The sequence below is a fragment of the Sycon ciliatum genome, chromosome 10 (genome assembly GCF_964019385.1).
Source record: "Sycon ciliatum chromosome 10, ocSycCili1.1, whole genome shotgun sequence".
In the NCBI taxonomy this organism is placed as follows: Eukaryota; Metazoa; Porifera; class Calcarea; order Leucosolenida; family Sycettidae; genus Sycon; species Sycon ciliatum.
Window position 1 is genome coordinate 11,276,772 of NC_088652.1, and position 21,767 is coordinate 11,298,538.

General features: G+C 45.1%; 1 protein-coding gene and 1 long non-coding RNA gene across 6 annotated transcripts in view; both read right to left on the bottom strand.

Annotated features, from left to right (window-relative positions):
• Positions 1-21,767, bottom strand: part of LOC135825798 (sushi, von Willebrand factor type A, EGF and pentraxin domain-containing protein 1-like) — a 579,302-nt gene that overhangs the window by 454,557 nt on the left and 102,978 nt on the right. The gene's annotated exons all lie outside the window — the stretch shown is intronic.
• LOC135825570 (uncharacterized) overlaps positions 13,906-21,767 on the bottom strand; it is a 58,837-nt gene continuing 50,975 nt past the window's right edge. The window contains exons 6-7 of the long non-coding RNA XR_010555082.1: positions 18,333-18,605; positions 13,906-13,998 (exon numbers count right to left, since the gene is read on the bottom strand). This is a non-coding gene — a long non-coding RNA (uncharacterized LOC135825570). The remainder of the gene's footprint in view (positions 13,999-18,332; positions 18,606-21,767) is intronic.

Consider the following 21,767-nt stretch of genomic DNA (forward strand, 5'->3'; position numbering starts at 1 on the left):
TACTGTATCATATTTTTTCTCTTTCAGCCTTGCACATGCCGCGCTTCCTATCTCTTCTCTTTCTTTTTCTTGTTTGTCGTGCTTCGCTCCTTCCAACCTCACCACTGGCGGGGAGTACTGTAGCGACCTGACTCACTACTGTCATTTCGTCATTTCTACATAAGCATGCGCAGGAAATCAAAACAATCTCTCTGGTTTCAACTTCTTTGTTGTCCGGCTTGCCAAAGTAGCCGTCGACTAAGGCCCGATGTAAAGCCCTAAACTTTCGATTTAAGTACAAACAACCTAAAAATTGAGAAGGTAAAACAATTAGGTGAAACATTTAGGAGAAGATTTAGGTGAAACTTTGCTAAATATACAATTTAAACAAACAGCGAGGAGGCAATAATTTGATAACAGCAATCAGCAAGACAAGCTGAATCGACATTTTAACAATCCATGCGAGAGCAATCATGAATGAGTGTGCTAATAATAAACTTGCAAATGAAAATTGAACAAACAAAAGAAAGTAAAAAGGAAAGACAAAGTAAAAAGGAACAGGACATATGGAAACGAGTTAAGAGTAACTCTCCACCACTGTAACTAGATACTATATACAGTCAGAAAGTGCAACAACTAGGCACAAAACTGACAGAGTACTGAGACATTCGACGTCCTGACACCTAGCTTCAACACATCTCCGTAGCGCTAACCGACAGCCTTAACTTAACTTAAGCCTTACTCTTAACTCGTTTCCATATGTTCTTTTCCTTTTTACTTTTATTATTGGCTCAATACCCGAGTTTCAAATTGCACACCTGATGAGCCGTCACGAACCATACGGCGAAACGTACGTCGTGTGAAACAACTTGTTTTGTAGTCAACTAGTCCATCACAATGTCATGCATGAGGAGTACTGTAGGAGTTTAGATTTCGGCTTGTACAATTCGTTCTCGCAAAGCTTCCCCCTTCTCAACTTATCTTTGATATTTTTGACCCACCCAAGTTGGGTGGTGTGCTGCTTTGCTGCTTCGAATTGTAGTTAGACCGCTTTGTCAAATCGCCTACTGGTCTCGTCATCGTCCAGTGACAATCGACATTCTTTGTTCCGTTGGGACTGTAGCTTGTGCTCGTTTTCGTTGCGCTTGCCTTCCCCTCTTTGGTCTTTCCATAACCTTGAACCTTCCAAGTTGGAAGGCTGTCGGTTAGCGCTACGGAGATGTGTTGAAGCTAGGTGTCAGGACGTCGAATGTCTCAGTACTCTGTCAGTTTTGTGCCTAGTTGTTGCACTTTCTGACTGTATATAGTATCTAGTTACAGTGGTGGAGAGTTACTCTTAACTCGTTTCCATATGTCCTTTTCCTTTTTACTTTTATTATTGGCTCAATACCCGAGTTTCGAAAGACAAAGTGATAACACATAACAGCAGTACATTTCACCTAGAACACTAAGGGCCAAGCTTGGCCACACCAAAGACTTCACATTACTTGAGCAATTTCAACCTAATTATACTATCTTTCTGTACACACAATTTAAGATAGTACAAAGGCATTTATGTTTTTCCATTGATTGGCTACATCATTGTATCGAAGAAACGTTTCAATCAGTTTGAATATGAGTTAGGCAAAAGGAATTGAAGAATTCATTGGGGATTGTTATTTAAAATAACAATCCCCAATGAATTCTGCAATTAACTTATTTTCTCTCACTTCATCCACTTTTGGTTTGCTCCTTCTTTTCCTTTTATCTCCTTATTATCGGATTTTCTGGCCTTTTTGTAGTAACACATTAATCTTTTGATCCAATGAGGTAAAATTATATTCCATACCATACGATATGTATAGGATATGGACCAAGACGAGGTCTATATGGGAAATATTGGCCGAGTAAAAGACCGAGGTCATCCGATATTTTCCATATAGACCGAAGTCGAGGTCAATGTCCTATTTATCACGATTACTTTGTCATAACCCCAAAATTTGAACCTTTAGGAGCTATTTTAACCTTTTTAGTGTAGCATTTGTACTATAGTGTACATAGGATGCTGCCTATTTTGGGTACAAGACTGTAAGAACAACAAGGTTCAACATCTGCAGCACGGTGGCTGGGTGGTAAAAGTGGTTGCTTGAGATTCATACTGTTGTGGGTTCGAATCCTGCTTGTTCTCTTCCTGTGTCTTCTTTCCTCCAAAGTCGAAAGATTACAATGCCTAAGTAGTCGATACAAGCGGTCGATACAAGCGGTCGATACAAGCGGTCGATATTACGGCGATATGGTTAATATAGGACCAGTCAAGGATCACAAGAATTAGTGGAGGTCGATAAGAAGAGTGATAAAAATAATACAATAATGTCCTTGCCTTGATAGTGTGCTTGTGCTTAACTGTTGCTGACGGCCGAATGCATGGTTGCCTGTGGAGCGCATTACAAAACTTTACAGTCTCCTATAATACGCATTCTGTCTGACGGCAAAAGAGGTTGCGGATTTAGTTTTTCTGCCCGTCATCAGCAATGACTACTGGTCTTCAGCAACTTGGGTTCCCTATAATACACATCCTGTCTATGGTTTCGCAATGCCAACATAATAGGGACCTTTCGCACCACGCGTACGGATACGAAACGAATGCTGATTCGTCACCTGGGTTCGAGGATTCGTCAGAGTCCCTGCGGAGAACTCGTTTTCACGAATGGAAGCCTCTTCATTCGTGGCACGCTCCGAATCCGTCAGGTACACATTTATTTGGATAGGTACACATGTTTTTCAAGGTACACATTTTTCCCTTGATTCCATGATCCATGTACGTGTGCGTGTAAAAACCCGTATGCCAAGCTACCGGCGCCCGCGGCCGTATTCGTAGTTGCCATGCGCATTTGCATGACGACTTGCGAAACCTGAAATCTGTTGTCAACGAAACAATTACGAGCCGAATCAAACTTTCGTTTCGCATTCGTTTCGTAGCAAATGCGAAAGGTCCCTTATGCTCGGGATAGCACTCGCTACTGATTATCCACAAGAGTACATAATATTATGTACTCTTGCTATCACTCACAATGACGGCTGTAATGTTCATAGTTCCCAAGCGGTCGCTGGTTTCTCCCACAATTCCATCGTACTGTTGTACGACATGCTATACGATATCATTATATCGTACAACACCGTATTGGTACAGAACAGGACAGGTACGGGAGAGCGCCAGGCATGCCGACGGCACAAAAAAAACACACACACCCTGATGGTACAGTACTTGACGGTACGGGATAGTGCCGGGCATGCCGATGGCACAAACAAATAAACAAACAAACACGGAATTAAAGTTGTGTGGACCCTGGCTAGCGGCTGACGTTACTGAAGTAACGTCTTTTGCATAGCTACGGGAATAAAGTATACACTAATGTTGATTCATCTTGTCTTATTGATTGCGGTTATTAAATTAACAATACTTGATTGTTTCATTCATAGCATTATTTAAAGTGTCTTCGTCTAAGCCCACATGATAGCGAGCTTGAGGCAGCGAGTGTGGTAATTGGCAGACCCGGACGCATCACATGGTGCCTGCCTATAGTTTCTGTATACCGACCCGCGTCGTCAAGAGTAGGATCATGGGAACAGTTTGAAAAGAATTCCTTATTCTCACGATGGCACTGTCGCCAATATGAGATAAGGTTGTGAGAAGGTGAGACGTTTGGGGTTATGCAATTGGAAAGTGATTTACATCACTTTGAATTTTACCAGTGAGGCAGAGGGTGAGCTCTACAGGAGCAAATTGAGTTACTAGATTTCTTGTTTGTATTTGTATTTGTATTTTATTATATTTAAGGATTTCCCAAAGGCTTTTGGGCCTGTCGAGGGGATCTCCTGCAAGAAGAATGAAAATTACAACTTTATGTAGAGGGAGCAGTTAATCGAGGATAGGCTAAGGAAATAGATCGAGGCATACAAAACCTGGTAATTAAGGAGTTGGGATACCGTCAGTGTAATGAATATATCGGAAAAAATGCTGATAGAGAGAATGCTTGAATTCAGGGAGGCTGGTTATAGAGGTAAGATAAGGCGGTAGGCAATTCCATAGCATTGCAGCTTTGTTGGAAAAGAGGGAAGAAAAACGCACACCGTGATAATTGATGTTAAGTTTGTTTGGTCTTCTTGGACTAGAAGACAGTGAAAGGTGAAAATGTTGGAGATGTTCTGGAGATATATGTATAAGTTTAAATAGAGTAACAAGAGCTGATACATGTCTGCGAAAGTGCAAGGACTCTAAGACACAAAGAGTATTTAATTGGGATTTCGTTTCGCACCTATCTACATTGACTTTTTTACGTAGCAAATACTTCCTAGCTACTCTGGCTTGGGTTTGAAAGCAATATCATGAATGCTAGCAGAGAGGGCATTGTAGTATTCTAGGGACTTGTGCAGTGGGGAGTCTTTACAGCTGTCGGTTCTGGTGGGTGGGAGGTACCAAGTGCGTGTGCGTCGAAGGCTGTACTGGGGCATAACTTGAGCGAGAGTGTTGAGCACGTGTATGTGTTGTGGAGCATTTGTTATTTTATGGAATGTGCAAGAAGGGTGAGCTTCACTTTGCGGTGAGAGAACATTGTCGGTCATTTGAGCCGATGTAGCGGTGCTGAATGATTCAGAGGAGTGAAGAGGAGGAGACGGAGGCAAATTCTGGCCGCCTTGCCCTGGATTCGCTCAAGACGGTCAAGGGCTGTTTACTAGCTTCATGGATGACTCGCCAACTCAAGCATGGCTTGCTACATAGTCAAGGAGTTATAGATGTGTACTCTTTATCTGATCTACTTCCTTCCCACTTCAGACAGATATGTGGTCCCCACAATGTTTGTAATATAGTGGCTTAGCCAAACAGATTCCGTTCCACATCTTGTTTCAATGTGATCTGCATTACTAGCGATGTCACTGCTGTCAATGTGAATGTCATCCAGAATCCCATAAATGACCACTTTTCTGTAAAGGCTGGCTTTGAAGAGGAAGCCAATGTGGACAGACCGGGATGTCAGAACTCGAAAGAAGCCTCTCTCAACACTTGACTTTGAAAGGACGTCAGAAAGAATTGGTTCAGCCCTCACGGAGACTGGAAACAGAAACACCGCCGACACTACTGTTGATGACATTGCAGAAAAATGGCCTGGCAGCATTAGCAATTCCTCGACGAGCTGGATCCATACGTAGTGAAAAACATTCAACTCATTGAATGATCACCTAAGCCATAATATATTACTCAAGAAACTAGGTCCCTCCTTGCACGGTGACAGTACCTCAACAGTCAAGTCAGAAAGAAAGGAAACAATTTTGCCGTTTTAGAAGAATGCCGTCGGGTGTGGCGGGAAGGAACACTATTGAACAGACGTCTTCGCACCAGGTATTATCAGAATGAATTTATTTCGGTGACGAAACAGCCCAGGAACAAATGGGTCCTGATGAATGCACTCCTTCACATGAAAAAGAAAGGACAGTGGCGAAAGACCACAAAGGAGTCTCTCAGGTTATGAAACAAATTGTCACTGATCCTGACAGGTCACCATTTATGTGTCCATTCGGTCCACATCGCCAGCCGTCAATGTTATTCATATTGCAGCATGCAGTCACCAACTTAACAGAGCCACTACTGATTCCACGTATTCTACGTAGCAATTTCCTTTTCTGCCTGCAGGATAGTGCAGGGAGTGTTGGACATTTGGAAAAGCTCATAACTCTATAGACTTTGCAAACAAGAAGAGAAGGAAAATACAAAAGGTTTGATAGAAGGAATAATAGACGATCATTTGTGGCGTCAGGGGGGGGGGGGGGGGGGGATGATGGCCGTCGTCTTCTGGGATGTTGTTGTGGTTAGGCGGTGCTTCCTCAGGAACTCTTCTAAGATAAAGCAATGTCGTCATGATGGATTTTTGTTTGCAGCTTCTTTATGTACCCAGTGGCGTGGTTCATGTGTAGACTCATGAATCATGTGATTTTGCCACCATTTCAAGGTTGCCTTCAGAACCTTTTCCAAGGGCTTTGCACAGTCGATCTACACACCGAAGGAAACCTATCTACAAAATTTGAGCGAAATCGAAGAGACTTGCACAAATGGTCAGGTTTTCTCAGACATGCTCACTTAAAAAAATCATATCGAGGTGGTAATACATTTCTCGTTCCATTCCAATGAAAAAGAAATAATGATATTCATGACACACTAAATCAAGGTTGCATAGAGTTGGATGAATGTCACTCCGTAATGCTCATTCCAGAAATAAAACCGAGCCGCCCAAAACCTTGATGAAGTGTGTTATTCAATACGATGATACATTTATTCATTTACTGTATACAGTTTCTGTCTGCACGTCATCTTTTGTTGCACTTCAACTAAAATCTCCTCCACATCCACCATGCCTCTCTACTTTGCTCAGTCGCCCTTGTGGAGGTTTTCCAAATAAGATTTCATACAAGAACCAACGACAAATAATCAAATGAGGAGTGCAGAGGTTAATGCGCACACAGGAGCGCCGAGTACTTTTAAAAAATAATATTATCTTGAAATCAGGGGGAAGCAAAGTAATCATAAAAACACCAATCACAAGCATGTTGCTCTTGTGCCCAGTATCTAAAGTCCCCTTTGTTTTCCGGCTACTCTCATTGGTTATCATTACCATACGGTCTGAAAACTTGTTCTTCTATTGATCAGTTTAAAGATCTACTATCACAACTGAACTAGACGCAATAATTATCATCGAAGAACATTCTCGAATACCTGGGTGATGCACGAATTTTGATAGTGCTCACTTTCGTTAATCGTTTTTCTTTGTAATTTTCCATTCATTTTCTGCTCTAATTCATATTTGCTTTGTTTTCCTAGCTTACTATTGCCGTGGCTGGCTCAACGCCCTTGTCTTAGGGGATTCTGTCCCTGCATTAGCTATGCTTGTCACATGCTATGAGATTGTGTCTAATAATAATAATAATAATAATAATAATAATAATAATTGTTTAAGCATGTGACTAGTACATATCATGGTCTCCTGGTGTTTTATTTTTTATTTCTTTATTGCAGCATCTCATAGCACAGTGAGAACACCGGCCAATACAAAGAGAGAGGGTGTTAGCCAACCACGGCAAGGAAGGGAGAAGGGGAGGAGAAGAAAAAAAAAGAACCGGCATGGATAAGTAGTGATTGCAACAAAATGAGAAACACAAAATCAAAGTCAAGGCGCGACAAGGCTCTTAAAAAGGCGGAGGGAAGAAAGGTCCTTAGCTTCTTGGGGAAGTGCCAGCCACGCAGAGTACGCAGTGAAAAGGGGAGAGTGAAGTAGAAAGGAGGACTTGGGTTTCGGAAGGGAAAGGGAGTTTCTCGTGCTACGGGAAGAAAACCAGTTGAAACAGTGGAGGTGAGGTGGACACAGATTGAGTTTGAGAGAATGGATAAGGGTGACACGATGTGAATTACGTCTCTTAGACAAAGGGGTAGTGTGAGCAAGGGCATAAAGGGTGGAAGATGGGAGCATGCGGGGTTTCCGGAGGAGGATTTTTAGAACTTTTTTGTGCTGAATTTCGAGCTTTTCAGCACGGGTTGTGGAAATTCCAGCCCAAGCAGTATCTGCATAATCAAAAATGGGGCGTATGTAAGCTGAGTAAAAGAGGAGTTTACAAGAGATTGGGAGATGGTAACAGTGAGAAGAGAGGATTCCTAAAGATGAACTTGATCGTTTACATATGTAATCGATGTGGGGTTCCCATGAAAGATTAGAGTCAATGAAAATGCCAAGATGCTTATGGCTGGAGACTATGTCTATAGGCTGGGGGAAAGTGGGATGGAGGAGGGGCGGAACATCAGGCTGAGAAGGAAAGAGCATGATTTTAGTTTTAGACAGATTGGGCGATAACCGCCAAGACGACATCCAGGAAATTACTCTTTGAATCCTGTTAGCTAGGTTACTCATCAGGCCAGTGATGTTAGGAGATGCCCGTAGGAGCGTTGTGTCGTCTGTGAATAGTGATGTGCCCGGGGCAGCTGCGGGCAGATCATTGACGTATAAGATAAAAAGAAGGGGGCCGAGGATGGAACCCTGGGGAACTCCGGATAGTACTGTTGTGTCGGCTGAGGACGTCCCATGTACCGTGACGTACTGCGTTCGCCCAGTTAGGTAAGATGTCAGCCATAGCAGGGGATTGCCATCTACAGTAAACGATCCACGAAGCTTGGCAAAGAGCCCCCGGTGCCAGACGGTATCGAAGGCCTTGGCAAGATCGAAAAAACAGATCCCGACTAGGTCTCCAGCATCCCGATGTCGAAACACTAATTGCACCAGGCGCGTCAGCTGGAGGGTGGTAGAATCGCCTCTGCCAAATCCGGACTGAGCTGAACTCAAACGTGACGAGACATGACAGTACAATTGGTCGTAGAAAACGCGCTCACAGAGTTTGGAAACTCAGGACAGTAGAGATATCGGACGGTAGTTTGATGCTTCGTGGCGGGACCCTTTCTTGTAGATCGGTATAACATTAGCTGTTTTCCATGCAGAGGGAAAACGACCAGTGCGGAATGATAGGTTGAAAATCAGACATAAGGGGTATGCTATTGAGGGCGCAAGGGACTTTAATACCAGATTAGTGATGCCGTCTTGGCCTGGCGCCTTGTCAGACGGGAGCTTTCGAATGTAACGTCGGATGGCAGCAGTCGTAGTAAAGACAGATGTGAGGCGGTCAGCCTCACCCGACTCCTCGGCAATGGGGGGAATGGGTAGAGAAGGGTCATCAGGCACGGCCACTGAGGCGAACTGAGAGTTCAATGCAGTGGCTTTAGCTGAAGAGGTAGTAGCCTGCTGTGTAGAACTAATGGTGAGTGTCGGGATGTCACGACATACTTTATGATTTTTTAATTTGCTCACGAACTGAAACAGTGATAGGCGGTTTTTGTCCTGCAGCGTAGCTTGTACGGACCGAATGTATCCCCGGTATTTCGATCGAGTCAGACTCTTCACCAAGTTCCGTTGAGATCGATATACACCAAGTTCCGTTGAGATCGATATACATGCATGTTAAGCTGGGCTGGGTATTTCTTACACACACTGTAGAAATCGTGCTTTGCCTTAATGGCGGCCCAGAGGGGGGCATCAACCCAAGGTGGCTGACCTAAACGTCGGCATGAGGGGGAGAGTGGACGCCGGGAGAAGTACCCGAGGTGCTTCTCCATGGCCCTGCTAAGAATAGAGTGGAAAGACGAAAGAGCGTCATCCACGTGCGAGCTGCGGAGGTGACATTTCCAGTGGACATCAGCAAGTTCAGCATTCAGGTCATCCCATACGCAACGTGGCACCAACTTGAAATTATAACCTGGGGTGTAGGGGTAGATGTTGGGAGGAAGTGATGTTGTAGGGTTGGATTTTTGGACGTGACAGGGAGACGGACTCGACAGATGAGCTGCACGTGGTCAGAGCTACCCAGTGGAGCGGCTAAATCAACGGAGAGGAACTGCTGGGGTGAATTTGTGACGATGAGGTCCAAGCAAGATGACCGGCCACTTGGGCTCCAGTGCGTAGGGAAGTTGACCAGTTGCTCTAATCCGAAGCACCTGAAGGCGGTTTCAAGCCACTGACCCACCGGCGTTGTCCGATCACCAGCCAACCAGCTCGAGTTATGGGCATTGAAGTCACCGGTGAGGAGTAGTGTGGATACAGGTAGATCAAGCGACAGAAGGCAGTCTTCCAGACCATCAGAATATGCCTGGATATCCGCCAGGGTACCACCAGGAGGTCGGTAGGTGGCGCAGACTACGAGTGGACGTTGGGGTGAGTTGGCTGTGCGAAGCTCAAGCCAGATGGCCTCCAAGCCCGGTTGCTGAAGATTCGCCAGAGGCTTCACCGATGTAAAGGAGCCATCTTTCACCAATATGGCTACCCCACCATAACCTCTGGTAGGATTGGCCGATCGAATATTAGAGGTGGGACGATCCCGTCGATGAACTGTGTAGCCTGCCAATGAGAAGAGGTTGGCAGGGGACAACCATGTTTCACACAAACATATAACCTCCGGAGAGTAGATGTTGCACATAACAGTGAGTTCCGCTACTTTGTTGACCACTGAGCGGCAGTTGAGGGAAAGGATGGTAAGGGCAGTATGGATGGGAGGATAAAAGGGACGGGCCAGTGGATTCAGTGTTCCAGTAGTGTTGGGGAAGACAAGGTTACTATTCATTGTGAGAGATATTGTCCGGTGGGCTGGTCAGAATAGAAACGCCATTCCCTCACGGTATGACCCATTGTGTTTGGCCAGAAGGTGTGCCGGCATACAGTACCGGCATCCTTACCATCGACAGTCACTCTGGCGGAGGCAGTTCGAAAATACTAGGACGGCTACCACTTTAAGTACTCCTAGAACGGCCAAACGGTGTCATTTGACACCTGCATACATATCCATGTCTAAGACCTATGATATAGGTTATTATGGTTTTTGTTTTCAGTGCTGGCTATCACTAGCGGCATTAATGATGTACACAACACTTTAGGATTCGCCCAGACCCTATTGTTGGCTATACGCAACTAAAACTCGATGTACGCGTAACGGCAATTGCGAAGGATGAACTCAATTACTGGCAAAACTTCAATTACTTGCATAGGAATGTCTTATAATCACAGAGTTACAATAACAAGCAATGTGTCAACGTCACTGGGCACATGGGAACTGCTTTTCGGGAATATGTGCTTTGGCATAATCGGATTACTCGACCGTCACGATGAATGACACACAGTAACAAGTACAAACATGGACTGACTGTGAGCATCATTTTTTCACCAAGCTGACACGTATGCTGCTAGACATGGTTTCAAGATTAGGCTAGTAAAGACTGCATTTTAGACTCTTTCAAAGATGTATACCCTTCTCTTCTCCTTGGCTGGCACATAGCAACCAGATGCCATGACTATCTACAAGCTTATTGACCAGTGCAGGAATGACCGTTGTCTTGATGTGCATGAACTAGCAAAGGTCTAGGAGACTGTGAAGGCGTTGATGCCTGTCACATCTATTCATTTATGTAACCGCCTTCCAGGGGGACATCTTCTGGAATAGTCTTTGCTGAGTAGATCCACCATATTCGATCGAAACGGTCAAGGACATATCTCGTCTTTTGCTAGAATTGGATGATGTGAGGCTTCCTACTCACACCATGTAAAACATATGGCCCTAGGTGGTCTATACTAGGCGGACCATTGCTAATTCTTGCTACTTCTACCTTCTACGTCTAGTCTTTGCATCCTACAATGTAATCTTGAAAAACAAAATGCAATCCGCAATTATGGGCAATGAAGTTAGATGGTAGTTCACTTCAATTTACCAAAGTGGTTCATACTGCAACTCTTTCTTCTCCAACAGTTTCTTGACCAGTAATGCACTGATGATGAAGTTATCAGTTATTTCTTAGCAATCACCTTCTCAAGCATCCGGGCCACTAAAGAGAGAGAAGGCATCCCAGCGGCTGCCTACCTGTTTAGCCTGAAGCGGGGATAGAAGAGGTTTGGTTCAAGAGCCTTATTAGCTCGCCAAGTAGTTAGAAAGGATTATCTACACAGCACCATCCTTGCGATAATGCGGTGTACCATCTCCAGGTTACAGAGTTGCGATTCCTCTTCCTCAACACTATCCATTTCGGGGTCTCAACGACTCCTGCAAATGTTTGTGACAATTCCTTGTCTGGACTATCCCGCAATCCTCGTCCGCTCTCTTGAGGCTCGTAAACCTCAATACATTCTGAATCCACAGGTACTCAGGTGTTGTGACCGTGCGATTCGCCCTCATATTACAGAACAGATCCACCACTGCCAATGGTCACTACAATTGAACAGCCATAAAATGAAGATAAAGTGGGCAATTTCGCTTTCATGGTCATCAGATTCATGCATGGTAATAGGCTACATCCGTTCTAGTATTTCCTTGGCCGTCAGACCGCCATGGCTCCTCTGGGGCAATTTACCGGAAAATGAAAGGGATTGAGCAGCATCAAGGACATTAGCTGAAGAGTGTTTGTGTAATCTGTGCACTAATGGTTGTCCACCCCAAATTCGCGATTCTCGCCCGACGGTTGTATGTCGATCATATAATTTGTCCTGTATTCAGCGATTTTCCTGCCCATAAACCTTTCTTATGTCTGGTTGGCAAACGAGCAACTCGATATGGCCGACACCTTTGAAATGTGTCCCATATTGTTTCCATCTAGCTGCAATATTGACTTTTTTTAGTGCAGGTGTCAAATGACACTGGTTGGCCGTTCTAGGTATACGTACTCGCCATTATGGTACCTCATCAATTACAAATCAAAGGTTTATGGCAGACAAAAGAGGAAGCAAAATTAGGAATAGTCATAAGATTTGAGCTTTTTCTGATTAGCCACATTTCGGTAATTCCAAAAGTTTGACTCGCGCGGTGTCAAATGACACCGTTGGCTGTTCTAGGGTTAAGCACTGCACTATTTCAACACCGCGTTCCCTGCACCAGTCTGCTATACTCGCTGCCTCACAACCAAACGGAATCTCCCAAGTAGAAGACCTTTCGTGGACTACGGGGTGCAGCATCCAGAGACGGAACTGAACCAGGGACATTCTGGTTTGGTTTGGCGTAACGTGATGATACCTGGCGACGGATGGGATTTCTTTGTGGTGCTTCTTCCTTTGCCTGTTTGTTTGCAGGGAGTCCAACCTCTTCTATTTCAATAGGGTGAGGTTGGATCCGTGTCATCCTCCTGGCTTGACGGCGCTGATTCCTTGACATGACAGGCTGAAAGGATACGTCGTCCTTATCGGCAGTACTGGCACTACTAGAAGTTTCAGCCATGAGCCCATTTGCTAGAACTTGGGCATATGGTCTAGGAACGTCTGGTGTCTTGGCTAGCTGTCCATTCTCTTTTACTGTTGATGCTTTGTCGCTTTGGAGGGATGACGTATGTGAGCATTGAGCTGCTCCAGCCAGATCCATGGTCTTCTGAGTTCTGCAAGGCTGGACTAACACACCACAGCCAACAACGTTCTCCAACTGGTTCACCTTTTCCCGTGTGGATAGTAAATCATTTCGCAAGCTCGTTAACTCTGCATCTCTGGTTGCTGAAACTGCAGCAAGTTCACGTGTTAGACTGGCGATGCAATCCTGAAGTTTCTCAAGGCAAGGTACCATTGATGGCAGGCACTTCTCACCACAGGCAGGGAATTGGCTGGGCGCTGAACCTGGGGGATAAGTGCCAATACCATTTTCGCGCATAGTAGCAACCAAGTCTGGGCGTGCTAGTTCACACAAATTAGGTATGTCCTTCTGCTCAGCTAGTTTCTAAAGCTGCGAAAACTCCAGGATCGCCAGGTCAATATTGAGATCTAGCGCCATCACGTGACTGACTCTGAACACCACTCCAGCAGGAAGTGTTCGGGCGTTGGCTAGCGCCAGCAACGCCTTCACGCCTGGGACCGACCTCGGTAGCGCAGGAGGAAGAAGACACAGCAAGACGAAGCAAACAATGGCCACCGAAAAGCCAAGCCAGCCTCTTTCACGCTGCAATATCGAGGGAAGGAAATAATCCACAGCAATGGCGTGTCCACAACTGGCCGGGTAGTGGTCCACGAAGCCAATATCCAAAACTTCAAATCAAAATCGGCTCTCAATCTGCAGAGAGACACCTCCAATCCAGAGCGATAAAATCTCTAACCGGTCACTTCGGAAGCAAAGTAATTAATTGTGTTGTGTTTCAAAAAATCATTGCTATAAAGTCTTTATCAGATTTCAACTTAAGTGTGACTGTGAAAAACTTATGGGACCAGATGTGGTTAATGGACTATAGTTTGACTATGTTTGTACTTTGTAATTCTGGATAAGCCAAAATATAGACTAACTGCCGCCAAACTGCCACCAGGTCTGAGTAATCCAACTCATTGTTTCACTTACGAGAGCAACTTGTACCATTGTGATAGTAAGGCATTCTACATTCACATGTTCCTGTCGCGTTACAGAACTCATTTTGACCGCACCTTATCGATAAACAGTCAGCAAATTCTGAAATTAGAAAGAAACAATGTTGAATGTAGATTATTTGAGATATTTTTGACATCACGGTGAAATAGATGTTTGGTGAACACAAATGCTAAAGTGCACCAATCCACTACTGGTAATCTTGGCTTGGCCAGACATGCACTTTTGTTGGCGGTGCCGCCAAAGCGTAACTTGCGCTTTGGCGGAAAGTTTGAATTTCGCTAAGGCCGCGGTCACACATGCACTTTTTGTGGCGGTTCCGCCAAAGCGTAGCTTACGCTTCCCTCGCAACGGCGGAGGAGTAAGTTACGCTTTGGATGAAAGTTTGGATTTCGCTTCCCCAAAAATATGCGAGCGGAACCTCCGCTATCGCGGATCCGTTTGGCGGAACCTGCGTGGTGATGGCTTTGGAGTTTGGTGTGCTACTTCTGCGCTGGTTCTGGTGTTGTTTGGTTGCCGTTTGGTATTCAGTTTTCATATTGTTCTTCTTTGCCTACAGTCCATTCTTAAAAAGATGGGCTCTGGCTCTGGCGAGCTCCCGTATTTGGCGATTTTTCGTGATTTCATCGTACACAGTGCAGTGCTGCGAAATTTGAAATTTGAAAAAGGGTCCAAAAAGGGTACCTGAACTGGGGTTCGAACCGCACAATGCACGTTTGCAGGCGGGGCCAAACGGCCTGGATTTTTATGGTTTTCCCCTATTCAGTGCTGTTGGGGCAAAACCTGGCCGAAATTCTATTCTTGTTATGGCTTGCTTTTTGGACAAAAAAACTTCAGAAACATAATTGGAAGAGGATTCCATAGGGGATTACAGAAAAAAATTCTAAAAAAACTCAAAGTTTGACCCATTTATGGCCAAAAGCTAGAAGTCCATCTTTTTCTGCATGGACTGTATGTACTGTACGTTCTGGAGATCTTGTAAACGATACTGCATCGTTATGAGTGGATAGTTGGTGAGGGATCCGTCTCCCAACTCATTGGCCCCGATCGCGGACGATCTCCAACTCTCTCCTTCTCTCTCCAAGCAATGCGTCCACCAGAGTATGCAACACTACAACTGCAACCAGGGAGTAGTAGAGTACTCTGCCACACCCTCACTGCAACTGCAGGCATCCACGCAGTCGCTGGGGTCGATGATAGATCATGGAGGAGGCAACGACACCCTGCTATAAAACTATTTGAATTTGATATTGATGTAATTTCAAATTTGGACTTCACGGAGAATTTCACAAAGTGTTAGGAAATTAGAGGCCACATGCCACGTACTGCTCTTTTCTCTCCGAAACTCAGCACTTGCAAGCCAGATATGAAAGAAAGAAAAACTCATCAGTCACACCACTGGGACTCGAACCAGGGACCTTGCTATTCGCGAGCAATGCTCTAACCAACTGAGCTACAGTATGACTCCTATCCACAGTGATGCGCTCCCCATGATATCAAGCCCTCTTGAAGTTGGTGTGAGTTGCCAGTATGATGCAAGCCAGATATTGGTTGATCGCAGAAGGATAGATTTACCATCACTGTGGATAAGAGTCATACTGTAACTCAGTTGGTTAGAGCATTGCTCGGGAATAGTAAGGTCCCTGGTTCGAGTCCCAGTGGTGTGACTGATGATTTTATCTTTCTTTCATATCTGGCTTGCAAGTGTTGAGTTTCGGAGAGAAAATAGCAGTACGTGGCATGTGGCCTCTAATTTCCTAACACTTTGATATAGATGTAAACTAAACTAATATTCAAATACACCTGGACTGGGCCGCAGTGAATGTGCCCCAAATGCACGAGTGTACTTGACAAGAGACATTCAGCAGCCTGTCAGCGATCCACAATAGCTCTACTTGTACTAGCGAAGGTCGCTTCAACTCGGACAAGAAGGAGGCAACGACACCCTGCTATACAACTATTTGAATTTGATATTGATGTAAACCAAACTAGTAATATTCAAATACACCTGCACTGGGCCGCAGTGAATGCGCCCCAAATCCACGAGTGAACTTGACAGGAGACATTCAGCAGCCTGTCAGCGATCCACGATAGCTCTACTTGTACAAGCGAAGGCGCTTCAACTCGGGCAAGCACATCTAAAATTTCATAGGTCGTGCTTCATTTGCATTCTCTTCGCCAAAGCGGAGCGTTGAGGAGCACAGTAGTCTACATGTATGTGTGACCGTTGCATCGTGTTGTCCGCCAAAGCGGCTGCGGTAGTTCCGCTTTTCGCCTCCGCAAAAGCGGTGCAAGCTTTTCATGTGTGACCGCGGCCTAAGCCAAAAACATGTGAGCGGAACCTCCGCTTTCGCGCAACCTGCATGGCAATGGCTTCGGTGTGCTACTTCTGACACTGACTTCTGGTGTTGTTTGGTTGCCGTTTGGTATTATTTTTCATGTTCAATTATTGTTCTTCTTTGCCAATGGTACTGAACTTTCTGGAGATCTCGCAAGCGATACTGCATCACCATGAGTGAATAGCTGATGAGGGAATCCGTCTCCTTGGCCCAGATCGCAGACGAGAAGAGACAATGTTTCTCTCTCCAAGCAATGCATCCACCAGAGTGCGCAACACTAGGACTGCAACAAGGGAGTACTAGTAGTAGACTACTCTGCCACATCCTCACTGCAACCACTGACATCCACGTTGGGGTCGATGGTGGATCATTGAGGAGGCCACGACACCCTGCTATTCAACTGTTTGGATTTGAAATCGATGTGCTAAACAAATATTCAAATACACCTATAGTCTGAAATGGGCCGCAGTGAACGTGCTCCAAATCCATGAGTATACCTGACAGGGGACATTAAGCAAGAGCCTGTCAGTGTCAGCGATCCACGATGGCTCAACTTCAACTCGGACAGCTAATAATAATTGTTACTTGAAACACCTAAAATGTCATAGGACTTGTAGACCTACTATACTGCATTTGCATTCCCCCCGCCAAAACGGAGCATTAAGAAGCATAGTGCGGGCACGTGTACGCAAGAGGTACACAAAAGGAAGTATATCTGAGTTACAACAAAACACAGCCCTATGTACTTCCTTTTGTGTATCTCTTGCGTACTACACTCTGCCCATTCCGGGCATTTGAGCACTATTGCAGGTTAAGGCGCACACCCTCTGTGTACGGGTACATGTATGAGTGACCGCTGAATCGTGTGTTCCGCAAAAGCGGCTGCGGTAGCTATGCGTTTTGCCTCCGCAACAGCGGTGCAAACGTTTCATGTTTGACCGCAGCCTAAGGAAGCTCGAAACTTCTGCGCTGCACAACCGATCTGGTGCTCTGTTTTCGCAGGCGGAGTATGGGGCTGTTAAGTGATGACGTCACAGTTCCTTCGATACGCATAGCCACAATTCCAATAGGGACAAACAAAAGTAGCGTCGTCTCCACCGAACCAGTTGTCAGTGGCAACATATAGGAATCCTTACTTGTCTTTGATTCGTCTTTGCTGACACCTGTGCCCGGTATACATGATTTGCGTATACACTACGTCCTAATTTTGAATCTCAACTTGGGCCTCGTTGTGGATGGAAGGAGAAGAAGGGATCTGGAAAAGAGATAGAAAGAGAGAGGAGTAGAGGGAGAGAAGAGCGATTTGTCACAGCGGATGGAGAATGGATTCGGAAGCGAAGAGCCGCATCGCTATCTGTATTTGTTATGTACAATGGTGAAGATACTCATAAAAAGGAGACACTTCAGGTGATGATCCGAATAATTTCCCCAGAGAATCACCTCACTTTGCCGATGGTGACAAATACCAGGCTTTGTCGCCGGAGGAGGCGACACGTTTTCGACTTTGTGCATAAAGATGATACTGAGGATGATCTGCTGGAAATCTTGCCCTTGACAATGTTTGGCAGGAGAAAACGTCAGCAATAGTTTGCCTGTTGATTACAGGGCAGAAAGAAACATCGCGATAGGTTCCATCACCTGCCTCCGACACCAAAAAGCAAGGGGAAAAGACGTACCTTCGTATACTCATTTTTGTATCTTCTTGTCTTCCAGGGCCTCCAGTCACGAAGACACAGTGCCCCCGGCCCCGCCTTCATTCGCAGCAAACTTTTTCAGTTCTGCGAAGATCCAGGCTCGTTTGCTCGTATCCTTTTTCATTCTCGTCTGATATCGCATTCTTCCTTCGTACCACCGCTCGAGCAATCGGCGCTCCAGTCCCACGCTCCAACTATCCATGGCTGACAATGAAAACCTTCAAACACTTCACACAACTACAATCCCGTTACAAGAGAGGAAGAAGGCACCTGATTACAACAAACGTCAACGTTTTCTGCTGGCTGAGCTCCTTGCTCTGTGTTTGGTCCGGAGACACCCCACCCCCTATTATGCTAAATAAATAATAATTATGTTGTGACCTACCGACACAGACCACGTTGTGTAACTCATCACGTGATGCATCCTCGGTTATGCCGCCCTTGCTCAAGATTGACTTTACAAGCCAAGCAGGTGTCACTAGCCAAACCCTTTTGCTAATTTTGCCAGAGCTAACTGCGGATGAAATGCAGAGTGGATTGCTCGGGAGTGACAGTCCTGCCTTTGAACAATGAGTTAGTGCCACGTCCAGGCTCATCTTCAAGTGGAAACTTGTATCTAAAATTAGAAGGCTTTCATTTCCCCCGCATTCGTATTTCTCTGCAGATGAAAAAAGAGGGCAGATAACACGAAAATCATTACTTACATCGCGGTTTACCAACCGAGCAATGTTTTTATAACTTCAGCAGAGACCCATTATTGTTATTGAATCCCGGTTTGAGGAAAAGATGAAGGGTATTGGTGAAAGAAAAACCAGCTCTGATAATTATTAAGAGAGCATGTCTGAGAAAACCAGAACATATGTGCAAGTCGATCTCTCAGATTTCGCTCAAATTTTGCAGGTAGGTTTGATTTGGGGTGTAGATCGACATTCCAAAGCCCGCACGAAATCTTTTGAAGGGAACCATGAAATTGGTATACCCCTCAAAATTGGCCCAATATTGGCACGATTTATGGTTCAACAAACGAGCCACGGCACAGCGTGCAAGAACAAGCTACAAAACTCCATCAAGCCATCATTACCTCACCTTAGAAGAGTTCTTGGGGCAGCACTACTTAGCCACGCCCTCATCCCAGAAGACGAGGGCAATCATCCCTTGACGCCACAAATGATCGTCGTGAAAATAGCCAAATTACAAGCGCTGATAAAACAGCGAGCTACGTCCTCAATTAGCAAACACTATACACCGGCAGATAGTGGAACACCTCTTCTAGCACTGAGGACATGTCCCCCATCATCCTTTTGAGGTTTTCTTGAAATAAACAATTTTGAATTTTTCCACTTGACCATTCTGAAATACGTCCAAACTCATACCTGTGCAGGAAAGCTCGAGCCTCCGCGACGTCTAGTCAGCAATTTCTACTCCAACACCACTCCCAACGCTGCAGAACAAAGTGTATTGTTGACTCTGACAAGGAAAAGCAGCGGTGATCACTTGTCACTCCAAACAACAAGCTTCTCCTTGCGCCACCAACATTTTTCGTTGCAACAGTTGATGCAAAAGTGACTGAATTTTTGCGTGTAGTTTTTGGATTTTACTGCAAGAGGAATGAAGAAATCACTGGTGGTGTTCGTGGACAGTATAGCGTAACTTGTAGTTCCTTGGTCTTTTTCTTTTGTATAAATATTTGAAAAGGGAATTGAAGACTTAGACACCGGTGGATTCAGTTCCTTGGTCTTTTTCTTTAATATACGGGCCTCAACCAGCGAAAACAGCCCTTAGGTTCAACATTTTCAAAATCTCTTTTTGGTTAGAAATTTGTGGAAGCACATCCCCTGAAGGACCTCAACGGAGAAAAAGTTCAATATTCCGATTCAAAACGTGTGTATACACCAATATACAAGATGTACTCGTAATTGGTGCAATTTATGTATACAATGCATGTGTACAATAGCATTCTAAGGTGTTTAAAGAGTCGGCGTGGAGAAAGCAATTTTATTAGTGCAATTAGGAGTATAATCGATGCAGACATGGCCAGACAACAACGAGTTCATGGAATTATTAAGGATTTTTATGTTATTCAAAATCGATTTTCGTGTTCCGCTCATCAGTGAATAGTATCGGAACTGAGGGTACTGTGTACAACAATAGAACATTTTATAACAGCATAATTAATTAAAAGTGTGAACAACAAAGGAAGTGCTACAGCATTACATAATAGGTGTCAAACATAGTGCTAACGTATATAACTGAGTGCAGGCACAAAGCAAGAGGTGATACAGTGCAACATGAGAACCCAGTTAGCTCAGTAGACAAACACGCTGTGCCGACAGCGCCGCCTGTTCCCCTGCCATCACCGGCCCCACCACCTGGGGTGCCGTGGGTGGCTGGGGCTGGGGTTGGTTTTCCATCATTGACCTGGCCACCACTTCTCGACCCACTGCAAACGGCAGCGGAGCCTACTCTAGCACAACATCATCGTCCTGGAATGGAGGAGGGGCCACCGAGAGACACTGAACCTTCACCTCGGCAGTTGCCCTTGCCTCCGCCTGAGCCACCCCCTTTACCTTTGGTGACTACCGAGACGGTGGTCCCCCCGGTGCTGGGATCCACGGTGCCGACTGTGTCTGGACAGAGAGGGAGATCATCGACAAACCAAAATGAAACCAATATCCTCACCCATAGACCCAGAAGAAGCACAGCAAACTATTCACTTGAAATTTATGCACGGAATGGACTTGGCCCACGCAAAATGGACAGTGGAAATGGGTGTGCAGTAGCAGAGAACCCAGCAACGGTGACGCGGAGCAGCGGTCAAACGACTTGTGATGCTGGTGGAGATGATGGAGCGATGTTGGAGGCTGATAAGGAGTGCAGTGAGACTGAGCATCAAACGGATGATGAGGAAGTGACTGATGATGATGATGATGGTGGTGATGAGGACGATGATGATGAAGATGAGACGGAGGACGAGAATAAGGCGGAGGAGGTCGAAGGAAAGGAGGGGGATGAGACGGAAGAGAGCGACGTGAGCAAAAGTCAGCTGTATTTTGTCACTTGTTATCACGTCCAGATTGTCTTGGTGTGTACGATGATTCTCACTTTTCTGTTTTGTGCCGTGCAAGTTATGTTAAGCAGTTGAAGGTTCTGGAAGCTGTATGTATTCGTGTGCATAATCCTGTTCTTTGTAAACAAAAGAAGCATGTAGTCGCACTAAAGTTGTTCTCGTAGCTGGTTATCAGATGTAAATGTTGTGTCATGTTGCACTGTATCACCTCTTGCTTTGTGCCTGCACTCAGTTATATACGTTAGCACTATGTTTGACACCTATTATGTAATGCTGTAGCACTTCCTTTGTTGTTCACACTTTTAATTAATTATGCTGTTATAAAATGTTCTATTGCTGTACACAGTACCCTCAGTTCCGATACTATTCACTGATGAGCGGAACACGAAAATCGATTTTGAATAACATAAAAATCCTTAAAAATTCCATGAACTCGTTGTTGTCTGGCCATGTCTGCATCGATTATACTCCTAATTGCATATTCTAAGGTGGGTGGACTTTTGACTACATTTGAAACAGTGCAGTAGGCAGCTAGAATGACAAAGAATAGCTGAAGACTGCGGAGACATGATCGATATATTCGCAGCTGCATCCTGTGTGGAGTCGTTCCGCTATCTCGTCTTTCATTTCTTCCTCAGCAAATGAAGACATGGCGTCGCTGCCGTCACTAGCCAGGCTCTAACTAGCTGTACATAATGACAGCCGTGTGTGCTCGGCGAACAGCTCTGGTGTACGCAGCCATCGCAACAATAT